Source organism: Coregonus lavaretus (genome assembly GCF_964263955.1).
Source record: "Coregonus lavaretus genome assembly, contig: HAP1_SCAFFOLD_461, whole genome shotgun sequence".
Lineage (NCBI taxonomy): Eukaryota > Metazoa > Chordata > Actinopteri > Salmoniformes > Salmonidae > Coregonus > Coregonus lavaretus.
In genome coordinates, this window is record NW_028157144.1 from 52,552 (window position 1) to 78,640 (window position 26,089).

Below are 26,089 nucleotides of genomic sequence, written 5' to 3' on the forward strand. Positions count from 1 at the left end.
GTATTACAGACTCAGTCAGGGACATGTTGAAAATGTCAGTGAAGACACTTGCCAGTTGGTCAGCACATGCTCGGAGTACACGTCCTGGTAATCCGTCTGGCCCTGCGGCCTTGTGAATGTTGACCTGCTTAAAAGTCTTACTCACATCGGCTACGGAGAGCGTGATCACATAGTCATCCGGAACAGCTGGTGCTCTCATGCATGCTTCATTGTTGCTTGCCTCGAAGCGAGCATAGAAGTGGTTTAGCTCGTCTGGTAGGCTTGTGTCACTGGGCAGCTCGCGGCTGTGCTTCCCTTTGTAGTCTGTAATAGTTTTCAAGCCCTGCCACATCCGACGAGCGTCAGAGCCAGTGTAGTACGATTCAATCTTAGACCTGTATTGACTCTTTGCCTGTTTGATGGTTCGTCGGAGGTCATAGCGGGATTTCTTATAAGCGTCCGGGTTAGAGTCCCGTTCCTTGAAAGCGGCAGCTCTACCCTTTAGCTCAGTACGGATGTTTCCTGTAATCCATGGCTTCTGTTTGGGGTATGTACGTACGGTCACTGTGGGGACGACATCATCGATGCACTTATTGATGAAGCCAGTGACTGATGTGGTGTACTCCTCAATGCTGTCTGAAGAATCCCGGAACATGTTCCAGTCTGTGCTAGCAAAACAGTCCTGTAGCTTAGCATCTGCGTCATCTGACCACTTTTTTATTAACCGAGTCACTGGTGCTTCCTGCTTTAGTTTTTGCTTATAAGCAGGAATCAGGAGGATAGAGTTATGGTCAGATTTGCCAAATGGAGGGCGAGGGAGAGCTTTGTATGCGTCTCTGTGTGTGGAGAGAGGGAGACCTCTGTGTACTGTCACCTAATATGAAACGTTTTATCTCAAATCCAAAATGCTGGAGCATAGCGCCCAATGTAAAACTGTAAGCTTCACTGTCCAAACACATATGGTGTGGACTATGTGTGCCTGGTAAACACATGTGGATCTGGTGAACAGTTATCACTTGTTGACCAACTACAGGAATACTGACCTCAGAGTCTCCAGTTTACAGTGGGGATTCCCCAGTCCAGCAGAGAGCAGCTTCACTCCTGAATCCTTCAGGTCATTGTTACTCAGATCCAGCTCTCTCAGGTGTGAGGGGTTTGACTTCAGAGCTGAGACCAGAGAAGCACAGCCTTCCTCTGTGACTAGACAGCCTGACAGCCTGCAAAGAGTCAAATCATATTAAAATCACACTGCTATTCTTTGGTGGTGAAAATAGTGTCATTTTTTTTTTCTCAACATTATCAGATATATCAGTGTCCTGAAACCTGCCATATCTATTCATGTATTCATGTATCGTTATTAGAAATGACAAATTATCAAAGTATTGCTTGTAGGGAGAAAAATGCATATAACAAATATTTGAGTTGACTGACCAGACAGTTTAAAAAGCAGTATCAGTCAAAAGACAGACAGTGAAGTATCAGATTCAGATTGTATTGAGTATACAGTCCACACCATATCTAGTTTGACAGTGAAGCTAACATTTTAAATGTGTCTCTGTACTCCAGCATTTTGGATTTGAGATCAAATGTTTCATATGAGGTGACAGTATATAATGTCACCTTTTATTTGAGAGTATTTTAATACATATCTGTTTCACCGTTTAGAAATGAAAGCACTTTATGTATCTAGTCCCCCATTTGAAGAAGTCATAAGTATTCTGACAAATGTACTTAAAATAGTCAAAGTTTAGTATTTGGTCCCAAACTCGTCGGTAGCATTTGCAGTTTGTTTTGGTTGTGTTTTGGGTTATGTTTTGCCCAATATTAAAATGGTGGATGATGACTAGAGTACATTTCTGTCTAAGTGAGTAGATAACATGTTTCTAAACACTACTAAATTAATCCTAATGATGCAATGATTAAGAAGAATCATGAATTAATCATGAATAATAATGAGTGAGAAAGTTACAGAGGCTACAACAAAACATGATAACCTCTCACCATTACCAATAACAGAGGGGGTATGATCCTTGTTCCTCTTTAACTTTCTCATTCATAATCTTACACGATTCATTCATGATTATTCATAATCATAGTAGCATCCATATGAATGTAGAAGTGTTCAGAAACATCTTCTATTCTTACTGACAATACAAGTGAAGTGACTCCAAAATGACAGGACATTATTCACCATTCAGTTTCTATTAGGAAAAACATCATCCAAAACACAACCAAGACAAACTAAAAATGCATTCAACAAGTTTGTAGAATCACAAGCTTGATGGAATCACTGCAGGTAAGGAATATGGGACCAAATACTAAACTTATGACTAATTTAATACAATATAAGTGAATATGTCCAAATTATTACGACTTTTTCAAATGGGAGAACTACATAATAAAGTGTTTTCATTTCCAAACGGTAAAATATATATGTATGAATATCTTTATCACTTGTTGACCAACTACAGGAATACTAACCTCAGAGTCTCCAGTTTACAGTGGGGATTCCCCAGTCCAGCAGAGAGCAGCTTCACTCCTGAATCCTTCAGGTCATTGTTACTCAGATCCAGCTCTCTCAGGTGTGAGGGGTTTGACTTCAGAGCTGAGACCAGAGAAGCACAGCCTTTCTCTGTGACTCCACAGCCTGACAGCCTGCAAAGAGATCATCATGATTTCACAAACACACTGTTAATTTAACACCAGTAGTGTAGAAGGACAATGGCAGATGCATTTGGTTTATTCTCTCAAACAACATATAGATTCATCTTCCGTCTCCTAGAATTGTATGGTTATAATGTTTTACTAATGTGAAAATCAATGCATTTATTCAATATGTTTTTCAATATAATATTATATACATATTATAATACATATTTTACTCTAAACTGAATATTTCTTCCTGATGATTAGTACTTAAATGTCATTTTATGTACTCACAGAGCAGCTCTGGAGGCTTTGACCACTGGCAGCAGCCTCAGAAGACCTTCCTCTGATCTGGAGTATTTCTTCAGGTCAAACACATCCAGCTCCTTTTCTGAAGTCAGCAACACAAAGACCAGAGCTGACCACTGTGCAGGTGACAGTTTGGCCTCAGAGAGACTTCCTGAGCTCAGGTAGCTTTGGATCTCATCCACTAGAGAATGGTCATTCAGTTCATTCAGACAGTGGAACAGATTGATGCACCTCTCTGGAGAGGAATTCTCCCTGATCTTCTCCTTGATGTACTTCACTGTTTCTTCATGGCTCTGTGAGCTGCTTCTTGTCTTTGTCAGTAGACCTCGTAAGTGCTTCTGATTGGACTCCAGTGAGAGGCCCAGAAGGAAGCGGAGGAAAAGGTCCAGGTTTCCTGTCTCACTTTGTAAGGCTTTATCCACATCACTCTTGTAGAAAGTAACTTCAAGCATGTTTCTGAACAGCGAGGAAAAGTTACTGGACTTTGTTTGCAGATTGTCCATTAGATTCTCATTGTTGTTGATGAATGAGAGGAACACATATACAGCAGCCAGAAACTCCTGAATGCTCAGATGCACGAAGCAGTACACCTTGTCCTGGCACAGCCCACATTCCTCTTTAAAGATCTGTGTGCACAATCCTGAGTACACTGAGGCTTCATTGACATCAATGCCAGCCTCTTTCAGGTCTTCTTCATAGAAAATCAGATTGCCATTCACAAGCTGTTGAAAAGCCAGTTTTCCCAGTGACATAATGTTCTCTTCATTCCATTGTGGACCTGTCTCTTCTTTCCCAAGATACTTTTCATTCTTCTGTTTGGTATGAAACTCCACAAGGTGTGAGTACATCTCAGTCAGAGTATTGGGCATTTCTTCTCTCTTATGTTTCAGCAATTGTTCAAGGACCATTGCAGAAATCCAACAGAAGACTGGAATGTGGCACATGATGCGGAGGCTCCTTGATGTCTTTATGTGTGAGATGATTCTGCTGGCCAGGTCCACATCACTGAATCTCTTCCTGAAATACTCCTCCTTCTGTGGGTCATTGAACCCTCGTACATCTGTCACCTGGTCAACACACCCTGAAGGGATCTGATTGGCTGCTGCAGGTCAGGTAGTTATCCAGAGGAGAGCAGAGGGAAGCAGATTTCCATTGATGAGATTTGTCAGCAGAACATCCACTGAGGTTGACTCTGTGACGTCACAACAGATCTCGTTCTTCTGGAAGTCTAGGGGCAGTCGGCACTCATCCAGACCATCAAAGATGAACAGAACTTTGTACTTGTCGTAGTTGGAGATTCTTGATTCTTTGGTTTCCTTTGAGAAGTGATTGAGAAGTTCAATCAAAGTGTGTTTTTCCTTTTTCATCAAATTCAGCTCCCGAAAAGGGAATGAAAATACAAATTGGACATCCTGATTTGCTTTTCCTTCAGCCCAGTCCAGAATGAACTTCTGCACAGAGACTGTTTTTCCAATGCCAGCGACTCCCTTTGTCAGCACAGTTCTGATAAGTTTGTCTTGTCCAGTTAAGGGTTTGAAGATGTCGTTACATTTGATTGCAGTCTCTGGTCTTGCTTGTTTCCTGGTTGTTGTCTCAATCTGTCTCAGGTCATGTTCATTATTGACCTCTCCTGTTCCACCCTCTGTGATGTAGAGCTCTGTGTAGATCTTATTGAGAAGTGTTGGGTTTCCTTGTTTAGCGATCCCCTCAAATACACATTGAAACTTCTTCTTTAGATTAGATTTGAGTTCACGTTGGCAAATCACAGCAAGCTCATCTGAATGAAGAAATAACACAGAGGATATTAATATTACGTCTGTTTTAATGCCTACAGTATTGTGGGACTGTTATAAAATTTTAAATTATAATAATTTATTCGCTTAACTGACTGTAGAAATGTGTAAATGTTTTCATAATGCATTACAGACTGGTGTGACTGATTATATTATTATTGGTATTCTCTCTCTCTCTCTCTCTCTCTCTCTCTCTCTCTCTCTCTCTCTCTCTCACTCTCTCTCTCTCTCTCTCTCTCTCTCTCTCTCTCTCTCTCTCTCTCTCTCTCTCTCTCTCTCTCTCTCTCTCTCTCTCTCTCTCTCTCTACACAACACATTCTGCTGCTACTTGATGAGGTCACTAGGTGTTGTGTTAAGGCTGCTACAATATCATTGAGTTACACAGCTACTTTAGCTGTTCTTTAGCTACAGCTTTTAAATGTTTGTTATAAAACAGCATTCAACATGAGGCAGACAGGTCTTACTTTTCTCCAGTGTGTCAGCAAGCTCCTTCTGGTTCATTTTCCTCAGGACGTGCAGTGTGATCTTCAGAGCCCCCTCTCTGGCACTGCTCTCCTGCTTCTCATCTTCAGCATCCACCACTTCCTTATCCTGCTTCTGACTCTCAAAGCCTTCTGGGAGTTCTGGACTAAGAATCCTCTTGAACCTCTTCAGCTCGTTCTTCACAAATGTCATAATATTCTCTTCAAGCAACTGAAACAAATCAAGTAAATAAGTTAAGCAAGAGAAGAAATGCTTTCTCATTAACACATGAATGAATGATTGACAGATCAACTTTACTTGAGGTAAACAAAAACAAATGTACATAACAGGACTACATACACTGAATATGGAGGCCAGGTCTGTTTGATGACTCTGGGAAGACTGACCACTAAGAATCTCTGACTCTGATCTCTCCTGTTGGTTTCTGTGGACAAAACATCAGATTACATCTCCTCATCCAGGGAGTGTGCACACACACACACACACACACACACACACACACAGTTTTAGGACTATGAAAATGGAAAAAAGGATTAGCCTATGGATTATGAAAACAACCAAAATGAATGGGAAAATGGGAGAGGAGAAATGACTAGAGACAGTGTTGTTTAACTCACTGACCATGACCCATGAGTTATTCTTACCTTTGTTCACAAGAAAAGTCTCCCTCTCTAAACTGTATAGGTTGACCCATAGACTGGTCACTCTTCATGGACACACAGCTGGGTCCAGGGGAGGCTGGTCTCTCCTGCTTGATTGGACTCCAACACAACAGAGACAAACATTACATCTCTCATCTACTCTGAGCTCAGATGGGGAAACATAAGAAGAGTTTCATTCCAAAACGCTATATATCCATTTTCAGAAATGTTGGTAAATTAGGATTTATTGTTTAAAGAAATTATGAAAGAGATTGGTGTGTTTTTTCACTAGCTAATCATGGTATGGGGTTGTTCAATGACAGACATGTATTTGTTTAAAATCTATCACTTGATGGATTCATTTCAGAGAGACAAATAGTCATGTTTTTTTTTTGCATAATGCAATATATCTGCCTCACTCTCAGAGAAATAAGTAGTACTGCTAGGTTTTACACAGTAATAATATATCTGCCTCACTCTCAGAGAAATAAGTAGTACTGCTAGGTTTTACACAGTAATAATATATATCTGCCTCACTCTCAGAGAAATAAGTAGTACTGCTAGGTTTTACACAGTAATAATATATATCTTCCTCACTCTCAGAGAAATAAGTAGTACTGCTAGGTTTTACACAGTAATAATATATCTGCCTCACTCTCAACTAAAATAAGTAGTACTGCTAGGTTTTACACAGTAATAATATATCTGCCTCACTCTCAGAGAAATAAGTAGTACTGCTAGTTTTTACACAGTAATAATATATCTGCCTCACTCTCAGAGAAATAAGTAGTACTGCTAGGTTTTACACAGTAATAATATATATCTGCCTCACTCTCAGAGACATAAGTAGTACTGCAAAGGTTTTACACAGTAAAAATTATATATCTGCCTCACTCTCAGAGAAATAAGTAGTACTGCTAGGTTTTACACAGTAATAATAATCAAAAAGAACGCACGATCGAGGTGTTACTTTGGCAGATAATGTCACCCATCTAAATACATCGTTTTTATTTATTTTTTATAATTAACAAAATGTATGTTGTTTTTGGTTTATGTCAGTTTCATTGTGCTATGCTATAAATTGTTATTTTATGGTTGTACGTGGTAAAATGAACTAGAAAATGTCATATTTTGCAATTCTGAGTAATTACTACTTTAGTAAGGATACACTTTATTCAGTACTACTGCAGTTACTAAATAATTCCAATAGATGGCAGCATAAGACCACGAATGACATTTCAGAAGGTTAGTTTAGTTTTCTCCCTGGATACACCACCACTCCCCCTCACAGGAAAACTCCTGCACACGCTTTTTACTGTCCCTTTCCACACTGCTAACGCAAGAGGAACGACTGAAAAAGCATTTAACAGATTACTGTGAAATAATATAATGATGATTCATGTTTATTATTACCTGTTTTATGCTCATGTTTTGAAATCATACTTCATTACTATAATGATTATCAATAAGCCTGAACATTAATTTAGTCACCTCTGGTCGAGAAAAACGTATTTTCCTAGTACATTCATTGTCAGATTCATCAACCAGCAGCGAGCACTCTGCCTTCTAGCACAAGCGAGGGGCATGTTGAGGTACATTTGCTAACCGCGAGGGTTGCATGATGTAATTTATTGGTGGGCTGGAAGACGCACTCTTGTCTTTTCTATTCCGAGGTTGTTTAATCGATATATTAGATATTTAAAAATGCAAATATACTAGGGTTGAGGTTGGAGCATCTGACTAGTGATTATTTACCAGGGGTTCAACACCTGCTATAGTCACTATTTAATTGCTCTTCCAAAAGCATCACAGGCCTAATACGAGATATATAGCTAGCTAAAGTAATGAGTGACCATTTTAGAAAATCATGGGACATTTTGAATTTGGTTGCATGCTATTTTATGTCGATCATATTGCTGCTTGTAGCCTATAACTGATGCTTCGTGGTCTTATGCTGCCATCTATTGGAAATATTTAGCTATTAAAAGTTATTAATTCACGTACAGATGTTGGTGAGGCAGCTGAGAAATAAAGTGTATTAGATCAGTCTCAAACCTGCCCCACGCCAATTGCTAGGCTCATAATCTGAGGTAGCAACTGCGTCAGATCTACAAATCCATTAGCTAGACCACCCGATTAGACAACAATCACCCCATTATACCCATTTGGTTTGCAACTCAGTGAACCTGCGCAGCATTCGCTCAATGTGATGCCTACGAACGAAGATTTCGATGCATATCAAATTACCCAGCAGCCATTTAGAAACAACAAGTCATCAGAAAAATTGTTATTTCTTAATAAAAAATTGGCTTCTGGCTGTTTAAATCTGCCACATCTTGAAAAAGAGGACAGGGACATGCGTTTTGTTTAGATTGTACACTTTTTTCTTAAAACAAATATGTTTAACCATGACCAGAAAATGTTTAACGTTTGATGGCTTTGCGCCAGACAACACCTCTTATGTGGCTCACCACAACATGTACTCAGGTTAACATTGAGCGCGCTCACCAAGTAACCGTAACCTTGTTAATAATAAGTTACTTGAGGTAAACCTAGAGGGTTAACGCTCACCAAGTAACCGTAACCTTGTTAATAATAAGTTACCTGAGGTAAACCTACAGGGTTAACGCTCACCAAGTAGCCATAACCTTATTAATAATAAGTTACCTGAGGTAAACCTACAGGGTTAATGCTCGCCAAGTAGCCGTAACCTTGTTAACAATAAGTTACCTGAGGTAAACTTACAGGGTTAACGCTCGCCAAGTATCCATAACCTTGTAAATAATAAGTTACCTGAGGTAAACCTACAGTAGAGCTAATAGGAGCTGGCAGGGTGAAAAATGCCCAAACATAAGGACAGTTTTTTCGCGATTACTTCATAACCAGGGATAGAAGGTAATATTATGAAACTGGGCTCCATGGCGGATGCAATGAACTAATTTTATCAGAAATAAACGTTGTAAAAAATGTAACTTGAGGCGCCCCGAAAATAATATTCAAAAGGTTCAGTCCATGGACACAGAGGGGTTAAACACTAAAGTTACCGTCCATCTAGTGAAGAGGAGAACCGGACAGAGGGATGGTAGGTAGCCGGCCGCGACCGGTAGACTCATGGGCGGCGCACAATTGGCCCAGCGTCGTCCAGGGTAGGGGAGGGAATGGCCGGCAGGGATGTAGCTCAGTTGATAGAGCATGGCGTTTGCAATGCCAGGGTTGTGGGTTCGATTCCCACGGGGGGCCAGTATAAAAAAATATGTATTCACTAACTGTAAGTCGCTCTGGATAAGAGCGTCTGCTAAATGACTAAAATGTAAATGTAAATGTAGCCAGCATCCGTCAACCAGAGAGGGAGAAGCCCTCCACGGTATTTAACAGGTGGAAGAAACAACCAGGGAGCTCCATCGGTCCACAAGAAAAGCAGGCAGCCGGTGATGATGTAGTGGTAGCTAGGATAACTAGGATGCTGCTGGTAAAGAGTAGCTAGCTTAGCTAGCTGTACCGACTAGCTTGGCTAGCTAGCAGGTCGTTCGTCTGTCCCTCGAGGATGATGACGAATCCGGTGAACCACAAGATGAAACAAGGATAGCGAGTGAAAAGGATCTGGCTACACTCATACTGTCACTGACCATTACGCAAAAAAGCTAATTGAACAATAAACTTCGGCGTCTCAACACTGTAACGAACTCCATCGTTGTTCCCCAACATCACCTCAGACCACTCAGCGCGTAACTGGACAATATGCTTGGCGCCAAACCGTACGTGGACGCGGACAGTTCTGTACGTGGACGCGGACAGTTCCAGAACGCGGACATGAGCAGAGCAACACAATACATTAACATTTACATTTTAATCACTTAGCAGACGCTCTTATCCAGAGCGACTTACAGTTAGTGAGTGCATACATAACCCAGTCTTTACACTGGCTTACATTAGTAATATTCATTTATTTATTTTTATATGTAAAACAAACATTCAAAGTTTTTTAATAACAAAGTGTCTCAGAGTAGAACATTGGTCGTATAAGTGCTGAGAATAAAGACATTTTACACTTATGGGTATAAATTAAAGCTATGCATGAAGCCTCTAGTCCCACCTGGTCGGTAGATATTTAGGACACCTCATGAGCTGTCCTAACCAGTTAAGAATTAACAGCAGGTGTCTTGATAATACTATAGAATAATGCCGTGAGTCAGTGGTTCCTGCGCCACATGTAATTGCTTTGGAGTAGTTAAAATAATGTTTCTATATTTCTATATGATCAATCCATAAATAATATAGACCTACATGGAACAGTTTTTCTGCAGCTTTTGGCAATGATTTCTGTATAATAATGATGTATAATAAATGTTGGTGATTCAATAGCCTAGTTAATCATTACATGTCTTTTAACACACTATCTATGTTTTGCTCAGTCTGGCAGTTACCCAGAACTATCAGAGGCTCTCTCTTGTGGCTGCTGCTGATGACAACTGAATGTATGTTTTCATAATAATGATGTCTGCATAACATTTTGTCTTCATTTTGGCAGATTAACTCATGCTTATTTCTGAATATTAACTCAGGTTTTCGCCCAGCGGCAAATGAGTTGGAGCTGTGGCAGGCGTTGGACCTGTGGCCGAAAAGTGTCCAGTTTGAATCCCGAGCCGGGCGCTGGAAAGAACGGACGGAATTGATCTGACCCCTGGAGGGCTGCTGGGTCCACGTCCTCAAAACAATCACCTTTCGTTGGGCCCTTGAGCAAGGCCCTTAACCCCACAACATGCTCTCCATCCAGGGGCGCTGCACTGCAGCTTGAACCTGTGCTGGTCTCAACTGTATGTGTGAGATCTGCTGTTTGGGGGGGTTATGAACGGAGCAGAAAATACATTTTTGTTGTTTGCTGGAACTAATGGACAAAGTTGTACTGTATTGTAATGTATTGTATTGTAAAGAAGTCAGCCAGAGTTGGGCCATCGTTCGAACAAAGAGATGCCTCCCTGGCCACCAGTGTGTTTGAATATAACGAAGATAAATTCTACCCCCCATACAATACTTTTATACACAGTAATTACTTTTTTATATATATAATAATAATAATTAATTATACACATTACATTTTGAATAGATAATACTCAGACATCTATAGTGTTTACAGTAATGACTATTACCGATCATGATCTTTTTTAATCCCACCCCTCTGCTACTCTCAGCCCCGCCCACCTATCTCCGTAGAACATCCTCTTTTGATTTCCACCTGCCATATTTTTTTCAGCTGCGCTGTGATTTCTTACATGCATTTTTAACCTTTCTAGTCGCATAGTATCCACAGACTGTAAGTTAAAGATCAATATTTTTCATAAGAGTATTGTTCTATTGTTGATTGACTGACTATGGCTTTCCAAACCCCCAGCACTGCTATTTCTAAGGATAATTTTTAATGAATATTGGGATTTTTCAACCATTCCTATTTTCCTATAAATTATATTCTTAGCTAAAGATATTCCTATTTAATAGTAGTAGCCATAATTCATAAATGACACCATGCAGGGTTCAATATGGAGCCATTTTGGTTCAGGGAAGAAGAACCTCTAGAGTTCTGATTAAAGAACCCTATAAAAGGTTTCTATATAGAACTTTTAGTGGTTCCATATATTAAGCAAGCGATAGAACCCTTGTTGTTTAAAACAGGAGTGAAGAGTGTGTTGATTTGATGGTAGTATTGTAAAAATTCCGCTTGTAACAACGATCAGAATTAGTAAAAACAATAAGGTTCTGCATGACAACATATTAGACAATAACTAAGAGTAGGATAAATGATTGTGTCATGCAAAACTTCTATAGATGTGTGTGTGTATGCTGGTAAAGATGTGTGTGTGTGTGTGTGTGTGTGTGTTTGTGTGTGTGTGTGTGTGTGTGTATGTGTGTGTGTGTGTATGCTGTTAAAGATGTGTGTGTGTGTGTGTGTGTGTGTGTGTGTGTGTGTGTGTGTGTGTGTGTGTGTGTGTGTGTGTGTGTGTGTGTGTGTGTGTGTGTGTGTGTGTGTGTGTGTGTGTGTATGCTGGTAAGGATGTGTGTGTGTGTGTGTGTGTGTGTGTGTGTGTGTGTGTGTGTGCTGGTGAGACATCCACATATCACAGTCAAATATACAGTATACAAACATTTATTTCCAGCTATATAGCGTTTTGCTTAACAAAAATTAATACGCAAAAATCTATTAATTAAAATCTTAGAACAACAATATTTTACACGCACATGAAGGTACCCATAAGCAATCATTTCTGATGTAAAATAACAAACGTGAAAAAAATTGTGGATATAACGTTTTAGAAATAAACTCCTTATAAATTCTTAAACAACATTGTCATCTCACCTCTTAGCTTTGGTGTCATGTCCCCCAGAGAGACTTGTTTTAGAGGCAGGGACCCCCTCCTCTCTCTCCCCAGAGAGACTCATTTTAGAGGCAGAGCCCCCCTCCTCTCTCTCCCCAGAGAGACTCATTTTAGAGCACTGACCCCTAAACAGAGATCCAACAGTTTGGTTGTGGTTAACACAGTGACAACTCATTATTGAAGGTCAGTGGCGGCTCCTGAAAAAATTCTCAGGAGGGGCAATTTTTCTGATGATTTAGGTGACCTACACACATTTAAAAAAAAGATATGTCCAGCAACAACATGAAGACAGGGGCAGCATATAAGTCAATACCAGAAGCATTTATTGACTGATCTCAAAAGTGTTGGCTTACCAGGGTTGGTGGAGCCCTCAGTTTCATCTTTGCCTCGCAAAGCTAACTCAAACACTCCGCAAAACTTCACACACTGGATTAGCCGGCAGAGGATGTGGCGGTTCTTGCTAATGTCGTAGTAAATATATTTGTTATAGTGAATATGGAATATGATATGTTGAGTAAAATGTTGTGCTAAGATCTATTTAGGTCAGGAGCTGGTTATAAGTTCTGTTCCTATCCAATAACAATGGACAAAAGGGTCCTATCTTGTCAGCCTTGTCAGCAGGTGGCCAAGGACAACACCCACGCCATAGGCCTCTCAGTTCTTCCAACTCACGAGTTCTTGCTCTGAAGACACACACACACACAAACACACACACACACACACACACATCATCACTGTTAAACACACACACACACACACACATCATCACTGTTAAACACACACACACACACACACACAAAAATCCCCTCTCTTAGGCTGAACATTTGAAGACAGAGAACCCGACTCAGAGCCAATGCAACAGTGACAGTAGCCTGGAGGTGACCTCGCCCAACTCATCAGGACCAATCAGAAGATCAGAACTACTAGATTGAACCTACTTCATTTATTGCATAAAATGTCTGCACACAATGTTTCGGGGCTCTCTTCAGATAATAATAATAATAATATGCCATTTAGCAGACGCTTTTATCCAAAGCGACTTACAGTCATGCGTGCATACATTTTTACGTATGGGTGGTCCCGGGGATCGAACCCACTACCTTGGCGTTACAAGCACCATGCTCTACCAGCTGAGCTACAGAAAGTGGATACTCATGGATGCGCATTGCAATTGTAAAATGTCAACACAATTGGAGACACCACGTCATTTTTGGAGACATGTTATTGACAGTAAACTATTGTAGATGCGACTGCTAACTAAATAAAACATTTTAGCTGGCTAGCTAATCATCTTAGCTAAATGTGGGGCAAACAATTCAGTTATTTACCGTTAATTTGAGGGATTGGGGTGAAAGAAATCGAGTTACATAGTGATACTTTACGATATACTGTGTGTGTTTGTGTGTGTGTGTGTGTGTGTGTATGTGTGTGTGTGTGTATGCTGTTAAAGATGTGTGTGTGTGTGTGTGTGTGTGTGTGTGTGTGTGTGTGTGTGTGTGTGTGTGTGTGTGTGTGTGTGTGTGTGTGTGTGTGTGTGTGTGTGTGTGTGTGTGTGTGTGTGTGTATGCTGGTAAGGATGTGTGTGTGTGTGTGTGTGTGTGTGTGTGTGTGTGTGTGTGTGTGTGCTGGTGAGACATCCACATATCACAGTCAAATATACAGTATACAAACATTTATTTCCAGCTATATAGCGTTTTGCTTAACAAAAATTAATACGCAAAAATCTATTAATTAAAATCTTAGAACAACAATATTTTACACGCACATGAAGGTACCCATAAGCAATCATTTCTGATGTAAAATAACAAACGTGAAAAAAATTGTGGATATAACGTTTTAGAAATAAACTCCTTATAAATTCTTAAACAACATTGTCATCTCACCTCTTAGCTTTGGTGTCATGTCCCCCAGAGAGACTTGTTTTAGAGGCAGGGACCCCCTCCTCTCTCTCCCCAGAGAGACTCATTTTAGAGGCAGAGCCCCCCTCCTCTCTCTCCCCAGAGAGACTCATTTTAGAGCACTGACCCCTAAACAGAGATCCAACAGTTTGGTTGTGGTTAACACAGTGACAACTCATTATTGAAGGTCAGTGGCGGCTCCTGAAAAAATTCTCAGGAGGGGCAATTTTTCTGATGATTTAGGTGACCTACACACATTTAAAAAAAAGATATGTCCAGCAACAACATGAAGACAGGGGCAGCATATAAGTCAATACCAGAAGCATTTATTGACTGATCTCAAAAGTGTTGGCTTACCAGGGTTGGTGGAGCCCTCAGTTTCATCTTTGCCTCGCAAAGCTAACTCAAACACTCCGCAAAACTTCACACACTGGATTAGCCGGCAGAGGATGTGGCGGTTCTTGCTAATGTCGTAGTAAATATATTTGTTATAGTGAATATGGAATATGATATGTTGAGTAAAATGTTGTGCTAAGATCTATTTAGGTCAGGAGCTGGTTATAAGTTCTGTTCCTATCCAATAACAATGGACAAAAGGGTCCTATCTTGTCAGCCTTGTCAGCAGGTGGCCAAGGACAACACCCACGCCATAGGCCTCTCAGTTCTTCCAACTCACGAGTTCTTGCTCTGAAGACACACACACACACAAACACACACACACACACACACACATCATCACTGTTAAACACACACACACACACACACATCATCACTGTTAAACACACACACACACACACACACAAAAATCCCCTCTCTTAGGCTGAACATTTGAAGACAGAGAACCCGACTCAGAGCCAATGCAACAGTGACAGTAGCCTGGAGGTGACCTCGCCCAACTCATCAGGACCAATCAGAAGATCAGAACTACTAGATTGAACCTACTTCATTTATTGCATAAAATGTCTGCACACAATGTTTCGGGGCTCTCTTCAGATAATAATAATAATAATATGCCATTTAGCAGACGCTTTTATCCAAAGCGACTTACAGTCATGCGTGCATACATTTTTACGTATGGGTGGTCCCGGGGATCGAACCCACTACCTTGGCGTTACAAGCACCATGCTCTACCAGCTGAGCTACAGAAAGTGGATACTCATGGATGCGCATTGCAATTGTAAAATGTCAACACAATTGGAGACACCACGTCATTTTTGGAGACATGTTATTGACAGTAAACTATTGTAGATGCGACTGCTAACTAAATAAAACATTTTAGCTGGCTAGCTAATCATCTTAGCTAAATGTGGGGCAAACAATTCAGTTATTTACCGTTAATTTGAGGGATTGGGGTGAAAGAAATCGAGTTACATAGTGATACTTTACGATATACTGTATTGACAATATCGCAATATTTTAGCACTAGTTGGCTGTACCTGCACCAAAACACCATTATTGTTCCTTCATAGCTTGTTCTCAATCTTTTCACATTGGGAGCCAATTAGTTTTCAGCACTTTTATTTCCATGACTGATCAAAACTCGTTCTCATGGCTTTCTGATCCCTCTGCAACAGACATATGGTGCGCAATAAAATCACAGTATCGAATCGCAATACGTATAGAATCATGAGACTCGCAATGCTGATGCATATATCTTATCGTGAGGTTCCTGGCAATTCCCAGGCCAAGTTCATTTGCCACAACAAATCTCTTCGCTAGCAAACGCGATGTCTTCTCCAAAACGACAATGTGTCTCCAGCAATGTTTACTTTTTTGACGTTCTATGGCATCTCCACTTTCCAAGCATATATGACCACATGTAATATTTTGGTAAGTGATGCAAATAGTGAACTATGTAGGGCCAGGATGTAAAATATATGTAGCTGCAGCAATTTCTCTTATCTGATATGGTAAGTAATGGGGCTTAATGTATAGCTCCCTAAGAGTTTGACGAACGGGTCCGTGAACGCGATTCCAGATATATTTACCTCTGAATAAACTGCCTTTATTACACCATATCCACATCCAGTAAACTTGTGATTATCAACACTAACCTCATCGTTGTGGCGGCGGACAGCTAGCCTGTATCCCTCGTCATCCAGTTGAGTGAGTGGCAATGTCTTTTTTCGTTCGTACCAATTTTTGGAAAATCCTCGGGTGTAGGACTTTCCGCCTTTAGTAGAAACCTGTTGAATTATTAAATTTGGTCTGGGAGGTCCTAATTGTTTCGTTGCCAATTTATCTTAATTTGTTCGCCGACAAAAAGGAACTTCTTTCAAAGACACAATCGAGTTGGACTGAAGCCTAGCCATTTTGATAGTAGTAGTGAATTGATTGAGGCTGCTACCTGGTCTTTTCTTAGTTACGTTCATTCGTGGTTACGTTATGTATGACGAAAGCGCGTAAGTGCAAGCCCACAGACACCCATAGAGAATGTATTGAAAGCTTTGAAATGTGAAAAAAATTGATTTTACATGACAGGCTATGAGAGACTTCTGGGCGATTTTCAACCTGACTGAAATCGCCCAAAAAACGGGCGGGGCCATTTGAAGCACGACTTTAGCCTGATTTGACATTTAGTGGCTGTCAGATCAGACGTGAACACTGATAACTGCTGTTGCCGTGATATAATTTTTTATAAATTTATAAAAAAAAAAATATATATATTTTTTATTTTTTATTTTTTATAATTGATTAGAAAAAAAATCCCTTCCTTTTCCCGTTTGGCAGTGCGTCGCCCATATCGCCCTATTGAACAAGCCGTCCCTGATCCCTCGTCATCCAGTTGAGTGAGTGGCAATGTCTTTTTTCGTTCGTACCAATTTTTGGAAAATCCTCGGGTGTAGGACTTTCCGCCTTTAGTAGAAACCTGTTGAATTATTAAATTTGGTCTGGGAGGTCCTAATTGTTTCGTTGCCAATTTATCTTAATTTGTTCGCCGACAAAAAGGAACTTCTTTCAAAGACACAATCGAGTTGGACTGAAGCCTAGCCATTTTGATAGTAGTAGTGAATTGATTGAGGCTGCTACCTGGTCTTTTCTTAGTTACGTTCATTCGTGGTTACGTTATGTATGACGAAAGCGCGTAAGTGCAAGCCCACAGACACCCATAGAGAATGTATTGAAAGCTTTGAAATGTGAAAAAAATTGATTTTACATGACAGGCTATGAGAGACTTCTGGGCGATTTTCAACCTGACTGAAATCGCCCAAAAAACGGGCGGGGCCATTTGAAGCACGACTTTAGCCTGATTTGACATTTAGTGGCTGTCAGATCAGACGTGAACACTGATAACTGCTGTTGCCGTGATATAATTTTTTATAAATTTATAAAAAAAAAAAAAAAATTATTTTTTATTTTTTATTTTTTATAATTGATTAGAAAAAAAATCCCTTCCTTTTCCCGTTTGGCAGTGCGTCGCCCATATCGCCCTATTGAACAAGCCGTCCCTGTTGAAGGTCAATTGTTCTATTTTATTCATTATCTCTTAGAAATAAAACATTTACTAACAGACACGTCCAAACAGTCAGGTGATTTAATGCAATCACATCAACACGTAGTTTAGTGAGCAGGTAGCTTAGTGGGTAAGAGCGTTGTGCCAATAACCGAAAGGTCGCTGGTTCTAATCCCCGAGCCGACTAGGTGAAAAATCTGTCGATGTGCCCTCAAGCAAGGCACTTAACCCTAATTGCTCATGTAAGTCGCTCTGGATAAGAGCGTCTGCTAAATGACTAAAATGTAAATGTCATGACTGATATTGTTAACCTTTTCTCCATGTAGTGGAACTAATAATAATAATAGTAATAATAATAATAATGGGGTATTGATGGAAGTTACAATCTATCTGAAATATTAAAGCTGATCTAAAAATAAAATAAAATAAAATAAAAATGATAATAATGTCTCACTTTCTCTTGTAATAATTCCACTCATTCTATTGTGTTGCTTTGTTCAACAGGTCTGCTATAATTATGATATTATTTAATTTAATTCATAATATCAATGTTAAGAAAAGTACGTTCAGGTTTCATACCAAATTACACAGGAAGCAGGAGCTCATTGTAATTTAGAAAACAACAAATGTTCTGATATTCTGAAAGATGATTTAGAACTATGATACATTAACGTTTTTACAAATTGTAAAATAACCACGATATACGAATCATATAATACGAGATATGAACAACAATATGTTTTTGAATCTGACTTGCCTACGCCCAGTTAGCGCCATTTTGTATGATTGAACTGACACGTACCTGTCCCAGGTGAAATGGACTGTTAGATCTGAGTGATTTACTGTCATTCTCTATACTATAATAACACCATATCTTTAATTTCCCTACACACTTTACAAAAATCCCTTGGAAGAGTCTTACCTTGTAGCCTGTATTCACAACCAGAACATGTCAAATCATTGAGATATTTTCCGTTCTGCTGAGAGAGCACCTTCCTGATGACAAGTGGCTCTGTATCTGTGTTCTAGGTACAGTTGATCTTTGGATGCAATAATATCTGGTCAAAGTCTAGTGGCACAACACCATAGTATAGCATTAACATAACAGTAGTTTAACCTTTGGCCAGTACAGGCCATGGCATACTTTAAAATGTTGAATCATTATGATGGATCCAGTTTCAACATATCTCTAACTTTGAACCATAAAATGGGGTCCCAAATTATTGACTCCCTTGATAAAGATGAGTAAAAATGACTGTATAAAATAAATAATTCAAATACTGAGCTATATTGTATGCCAAAAAAAAGGAAATTATATGATTTTATACAATTGCTGAGAGAAATTGCTCAGAGAAAGAGATTTTGTTTAACAAAAAATAAAAAAATTCTCAAAAAGGTAGGGGTCAAATTTGACACTCCCTTTCAATACCTCCCTTGTGAGGATAACGGCACTGAGCCTTTATCTAAAATGTTTTATGAGTTGGAGAACAAATTGGGAGGGATATTAGACCATTCCTCCATACAGAATCCTTCCAAATGGCCAACTACAGGAAGGTAAAGGTACAACTAAACACACAATAAAGAAACAAATCTCCCTAATTGACAGGAGGCTTGAATCTTAGTCATTTACCCACTGGCCTCTTACTACTAACCATCCCAATGTATACATTCTACCAACATCATACATAAATAATCCCTGGTAGGATCCTTACTACTATCCCAATGTATACATTCTACCAACATCATACATCAATAATCCCTGGTAGGATCCTTACTACTATCCCAATGTATACATTCTACTAACATCATACATAAATAATCCCTGGTAGGATCCTTACTTTGCAGCCTGAATAAAAAAATAAAAAAATAAAAAAAAGATTGCCTTGGCAACGTCTATTTGGGGAACCCAATAAAAAACTAAATACTTAACATGACCACAATAATGTCAGCTGTAGTTGTTGTAAAATGCCCATCATACACTGGTGGCAGGTAGCCTAGCGTATAAGGGTGTTGGACCAGTAACCGAAAGGTTGCTGGTTCGAAACCCTGAGCTGACTAGGTAAAAAAACTGTAGATGTGCCCTTGAGTGTCTTTGGATAAGAGCGTATATTAAATGACGAAAATGTAAATACTATTATTTAAAATGGTCAAGGGCTTTAGGTCAAAGATCATGAGTATTTGATGTCTGTGTCTCTCTCAGTCTCTGTCTGTCTCTAACCCCAGTTGTCAGTAAAGAAAACAGTTAGCTACACCTCATGGTTAATGGTTTATCCTCATGGTGTGTAGAAAGCATACCTATATAAAAGTATATTTGTTCTTGTCCAGCCATTACATATTTGTAGATGAAAGAGCAGGATATTCTATGAACTCTAAACTGGAGAGGACAGAGCAGGATATCCTATAAACTCTAAACTGGAGAGAGGACAGAGCAGGGTATCATATAAACTCTAAACTGGAGAGAGGACAGAGCAGGATATCCTATAAACTCTAAACTGGAGAGAGGACAGAGCAGGATATCCTATAAACTCTAAACTGGAGAGAGGACAGAGCAGGATATCCTATAAACTCTAAACTGGAGAGAGGACAGAGCAGGATATCCTATAAACTCTAAACTGGAGAGAGGACAGAGCAGGATATCCTATAAACTCTAAACTGGAGAGAGGACAGAGCAGGATGTGTGAGTCTTTTTATCACACTGTAATTCTGGAAGTTGGAACACACTCCTAAGATGAGTGTCTCTGAGGAGAGAGAGGAGGGGGGCACTGCCAACCCCCAGACCCAGAGAGCAGTCTCCAGTACCCAGCTGTCTGTCTATGACTGGTCCATGTACAATCCTCTCAATGTTATCAGTGGACCAATGCCCTTTGACCCAAAGTAAGATTACTGCCATACATTATAGATTATGAAAGGGGAATTCCTCAAAGATCTGTGGAGAATGTGAGAATGTAACAGACTGTAGTCTGGTTGGGAGGTTGGGAGTTCAACGTTATATCAATCATTTATTTATGAAGCCCTTTTACATCAGCAGTTCCAAGTGGGGAGAAATAGAGGGAAATGTCTGACATGATGAATGATGCAGGGTGATTTCTGATACTACTGATCATCATTACTGTATGAAATACTGTGGGGTTTAATAATGATCCAGGGTGATTTCTCATACTACTGATCATCATTACTGTATGAAATACTATGGGGTTTAATAATGATCCAGGATGATTTCTGATACTACTGATCAACATTACTGTATGAAATACTATGGGGTTTAATAATGATCCAGGGTGATTTCTCATACTACTAATCATCATTACTGTATGAAATACTATGGGGTTTAATAATGATCCAGGGTGATTTCTCATACTACTGATCATCATTACTGTATGAAATACTATGGGGTTTAATAATGATCCAGGGTGATTTCTCATACTACTCAAAAACTGCATTGTTGGTTAAGGGCTTGTAAGTAAGCATTTCACTGTAATGTCTACACCTGTTGTATTCGGCGCATGTGGTAAATACAAGTTGCTCTCTGAGCAGAACGGGAGATCAACTGCACCTAGAACATAGATACAGACCGCTCGTCATCAGGAAGTTGCTCTCTGAGCAGAATGGGAGATCAACTGCACCTAGAACATAGATACAGACCGCTCGTCATCAGGAAGTTGCTCTCTGAGCAGAATGGGAGATCAACTGCACCTAGAACATAGTTACAGACCGCTCGTCATCAGGAAGTTGCTCTCTGAGCAGAATGGGAAACATCTCAATGATTTGACATGTTCTGGTAGTGAAATCAGGCTACAAGGTGAGATTATTGTGAAGTGTGTAGGGAAATTATATGTATGGTATAATTATAGTATAGTGAATCCTGGGACAGGCGCTAACTGGGATTGGGTAAGTCAAATTCTAAAACATATTGCATATGAATATATCATAGTTCTACATTTCACATTTCGTATGAAATATGTAATTGTATCATATTTGTTCCACTATATTGCAACGATCCTCAGTATATGAGCCACGTTACAATTCCCACCAAGTGGGTTAACCCTCTTAGTGCCAATGGCATGATGTGTCGGGTGTTTGCCTTTCACGCCAGCGACCCGGGTTTGCTTCCCTGCCTCGCCGTTTGCTACATTGGTGTCAGAAGTGGGATGGTGGCCATCACAAAGCCTGGACGTGTGAGGGGTTAAGTAGTGCCTTTGATGTAGAAAATTGTATGTGTCAGCAGTAAAACAAAAAGTACTTTCAGAGTTTTTGTAGAATTAAGATAGACTTTATTACACAGATAATATAGCCGAGGTGGTCTGCAGAGCATCTAACTTTCCACCTCTCAGCTCTCAGTTTATATACAGTTTCATCCTTACTCATTTTACATAAATTTTAGCTTAATCCCTCCCTGTTTGGTTCCTCCACCATTGTCTCCAGTTTTCACCTCTTGACCGCTCCGCCCACTTCCTTATTTTATAATAATGGCGGTATCTGACTTCTCTCCCTTCTAATTCGGTGTCTGGAAACATTAGTGGCGGGACCAAGGCCTGTCCTGTAAAAATAACAGCCCTGTCCTGTAGAAATAACAGCCCTGTCCTGTAGAAATAACAGCCCTGTCCTGTAAAAATAACAGCCCTGTCCTGTAGAAATAACAGCCCTGTCCTGTAGAAATAACAGCCCTGTCCTGTAAAAATAACAGCCCTGTCATGTAAAAATAACAGCCCTGTCCTGTAGAAATAACAGCCCTGTCCTGTAGAAATAACAGCCCTGTCCTGTAATAATAACAGCCCTGTCCTGTAGAAATAACAGCCTTGTCATGTAAAAATAGCAGAGCCATTTCCTGGCTCCATTCTGACCCCCTAATTGATTCCCATACCTATCAATCGGTACTTAAACATGGCTTAAACATGGCAGGTCCATAAGCAATTTCTCAATCATATACAGTTCCCACACATAGCAGGCAGTTCTCACACATTGCAGGCATTATTCCAAGCCTCTTCCTTCTGTACCACTCAGTCCCAACACCTGTCATGCTGTGATTAACCATGTTTAACTTATAGTCTGAACTATGTTTAACCCCTGGCTCCGTTCCAGGAATATGCCTAAGGAGGGAGGCAAAGGGCAACAGTCTGGTTTCAGTCACTGATAAGGCAGGACAGCCGTGGATTAGGGAGGAGCGAGGAATTCGACCCGAAGTCAGATCAGATGAAGAGAGAAGAAACTTCCACGCCCACGAAGGTTCTAGCATCAGGCAGGGCCATGACTACACCAGCGAGAGGAACCAATGAAGTTCCTGCCTAGCAACAGAGATGTAACTATGTTTAACCCTGGCTCCGTGCTTGTCATGTTGTGATTAACTGTTTAACTTATAGTATACTGAGTCTAAAAGGATTGAACTATAGTCTACTGAAAAATCCCCAATACCTTCCTGTTTTGGAGGGGGCTGTGTAGTGAGCCACGTTACAATTCCCACCATGTGGGTTAACCCTATTGCCATGTGTAGGGTGTTTGCCTTTCTCGCCAGCGACCCGGGTTCACTTCCCTGCCCCGCTGTTTGCTACAATATTAATATCATAGACTACCTGTTGAACAAAGAGACTCAATAGAATGAGATAAAGGATTTTAGGATAATATAAATAAGTATCAATTTAGAGTTGTCTTTTAGGTTCAGCCTTGTAGCTGCTTTTATCAATTGGCTGAAATGTAACAAATGACATGGCCTCCGAGTTGGGAGATAACCAGGCCCAGTTTAAATCACCATGACAACCATTTTATTATTTCCCCAGTGCAGCAAGGGAATCTAGAGACTCAACCTTTGTACCCAATCACATAGGTTTACAGCAGCTCACAGTTGCAACTCCATTGCTAAGAAGTCAAACTGCTTTGGTTTAGATAAAGACACAGGTCATAATATGTGTAGCAATCAGGGTTGGGCTCAATTCAGAATGTTAGAATTGACTCCCATTCAACTCATGAGGAAGATTAATCGTCATAGAGCAAATTTCAGGTCTGCTGAGCGCAAACTTGAATGTTGTGAAAATTCTGTACAACTTTCGGCACACGTTTACTGTGAACACTGAGGCTGTCCCAGCTGGAAGTTACAGTTTTAACAGTGGCCAAGTATATTCACTTCTCTAGAAGCATGCTGAAAGTCTGTTGTTAATTTGTTTACAGAGAAATAGCATTGTATTCGGTCAAACACAACAGTTTGCTAAGAGCTGGCAGCAAGCTGCTAGGTCTGCTGTTAGAACCAGTAAAGGTCGCTTTACCACTCTTGGATAGCGGAATGACTTTGGCTTCCCTCCAGGCCTGAGGACAAAGACTTTCCTCTAGGCTCAGATTAAAGATATGGCAGATAGGAGTGGCTATAGAGTCAGCTACCATCCTCAGTAGCTTCCCATCTAAGTTGTCAATGCCAGGAGGTTTTTCATTATTGATCGATAACAAAAACAATTCTACCTCTCCCACACTAACTTTGCAAAATGTAAACTTGCAATGCTTTTCTTTCCTTTGTTGTTTTCTTATGCATGAGTACTATGGCTCAGAGTACAGGCCTGAGTCGTGCCTGGCAATGCTACAGAATCCTTCTCTGATGCGCTCTGCCTACTAAATCTACTGCATAGTTCGTTTTGTATACTAAGTCTTGCATAGTTTGCTTTATTTCAGTATGTTGGACTGAAAGTGGCTAATATTGTGTTGATTCCATCAGAATTCCCACAGTAGAGGCAAATGTTAATAGTGTTAACTAATCGGGAAAACGATCAAGTTGGAGAGAACATTGCTCATGAGTTGAAATTCTAATTGGCCACATCCCACAGGAATTTGAATTTGAGTAACAGAAAGTCGAATTTAATTCAGTGCAATCAAAGATTATGGATACACTGACAAGATCCGTCTCTCTGCCCTCACAATGGGTGTTGTTGTCCACAAAGCTCCCGCCTATCCTTTCTTTGGATTGGTTCCAACCGCCGTGTCTTTGTGAGATGCAGAGAAGGTGAACAGATGATCTCCGCATGTGTGGTTCCGACCGTGAAGCATGGAGGAGGAGGTGTGATGGTGTGGGGGTGCTTTGCTAGTGACACTGTCTGTGATTTATTTAGAATTCAAGGCACACTTAAACAGCATGGCTACCACTGCATTCTGCAGCGATACGCCATCCCATCTGGTTTGGGCTTAGTGGGACTATCATTTGTTTTTCAACAGGACAATGACCCAACACACCTCCAGGCTGTGTAAGGGCTATTTGACCAAGAAGGAGAGTGATTGAGTGCTGCATCAGATGACCCGACCTCAACCCATTTGAGATGGTTTGGGATGAGTTGGACCGCAGAGTGAAGGAAAAGCAGCCAACAAGTGCTCAGCATATGTGAGAACTGCTTCAAGACTGTTGGAAAAGCATTCCAGGTGAAGCTGGTTGAGAGAATGCCCAGAGTGTGTAAAGCTGTCATCAAGGCAAAGGGTGGCTAAAATATGAAATATATTTTGATTTGTTAAACACGTTTTTGGTTACTACATGATTCCATATGTGTTATTTCATAGTTTTGATGTCTTCACCATTATTCTACAATGTAGAAAATAGTAAAAATAAAGAAAAACCCTTGAATGAGTAGGTGTGGCCAAACTTTTGACTGGTACTGTCTATAACAACATGTTTGATGTTTTATTTACAAGATGCATGTTTATATAGACGACACCTAAAATGGAATTGAAGAGGCATTTACATTTAATTGAATTTCACTGTATTAAATTATATTTCCTTTCATTGAAATTAAATTCAAATTCAAGAATTGAATTGGAATTGAGCCCAACCCTGATTTCAACATCTGGAAAATACATATTTCCAACGTATTTTAGCACCAGGCATGCCTGTGAGGAGCTGGCACTGAACTAGACAGACACTGAGCTTAAGAGATTTAGAGACACATGAGGTGCTGAAAGTAGGGGTGCTGAAGGTGCTGCCTGATAAACCCCACATTTTTTGGGGGGTGGTTACATTTTCATGAACTAGGCCTTTATTACTACACTAGTCCCGTGTAACTCAGTTGGTAGAGTATGGCGCTTGCAACGCCAGGGTTGTGGGTTCGATTCCCACGGGGGACCAGTATGAAAAAAAAAAATGTATGCACTAACTGTAAGTCGCTCTGGATAAGAGCGTCTGTTAAATGACTAAAATGTAAATGTAATATGGCGATGCTCTCTGCTGGTGCCAATAAGATAGGCTATACTAATCAATTCAGTTGAGAATTTTGATAACTATAAACGACAGATGTATAGATTAGTCTTTACAGCAATAGTCATTAGCTTTCCAAACTATGATGAAATATTGCAATATGCCTGGCTGGGCCTCTCTGCTTGTCGCTGACAGTCACAACTCAACAATCTATGTGGTATTTGCATAGACATTAAAAACCAGGGTATTTGCCGCGAGCGCTGCCCAAACTGCGGGCTCTTTCGACTGTAGGCAATCCACAGTTTATTTATTTTTTAAAGAAATCAATGATCATCTGTGGCCAAATCATGCTTTCTTGTGTAG

At 40.1% G+C, this 26,089-nt stretch overlaps 1 pseudogene across 1 annotated transcript in view; it reads right to left on the reverse strand.

Moving 5' to 3' along the window:
• LOC311125776 (NLR family CARD domain-containing protein 3-like) overlaps window positions 1-26,089 on the reverse strand; it is a 69,385-nt pseudogene that overhangs the window by 5,840 nt on the left and 37,456 nt on the right. The window contains exons 2-7 of the transcript XR_014615170.1: window positions 5,855-5,971; window positions 5,550-5,634; window positions 5,276-5,420; window positions 2,946-4,711; window positions 2,457-2,627; window positions 1,023-1,141 (exon numbers count right to left, since the gene is read on the reverse strand). The product of XR_014615170.1 is annotated as an NLR family CARD domain-containing protein 3-like (transcript). The remainder of the gene's footprint in view (window positions 1-1,022; window positions 1,142-2,456; window positions 2,628-2,945; window positions 4,712-5,275; window positions 5,421-5,549; window positions 5,635-5,854; window positions 5,972-26,089) is intronic.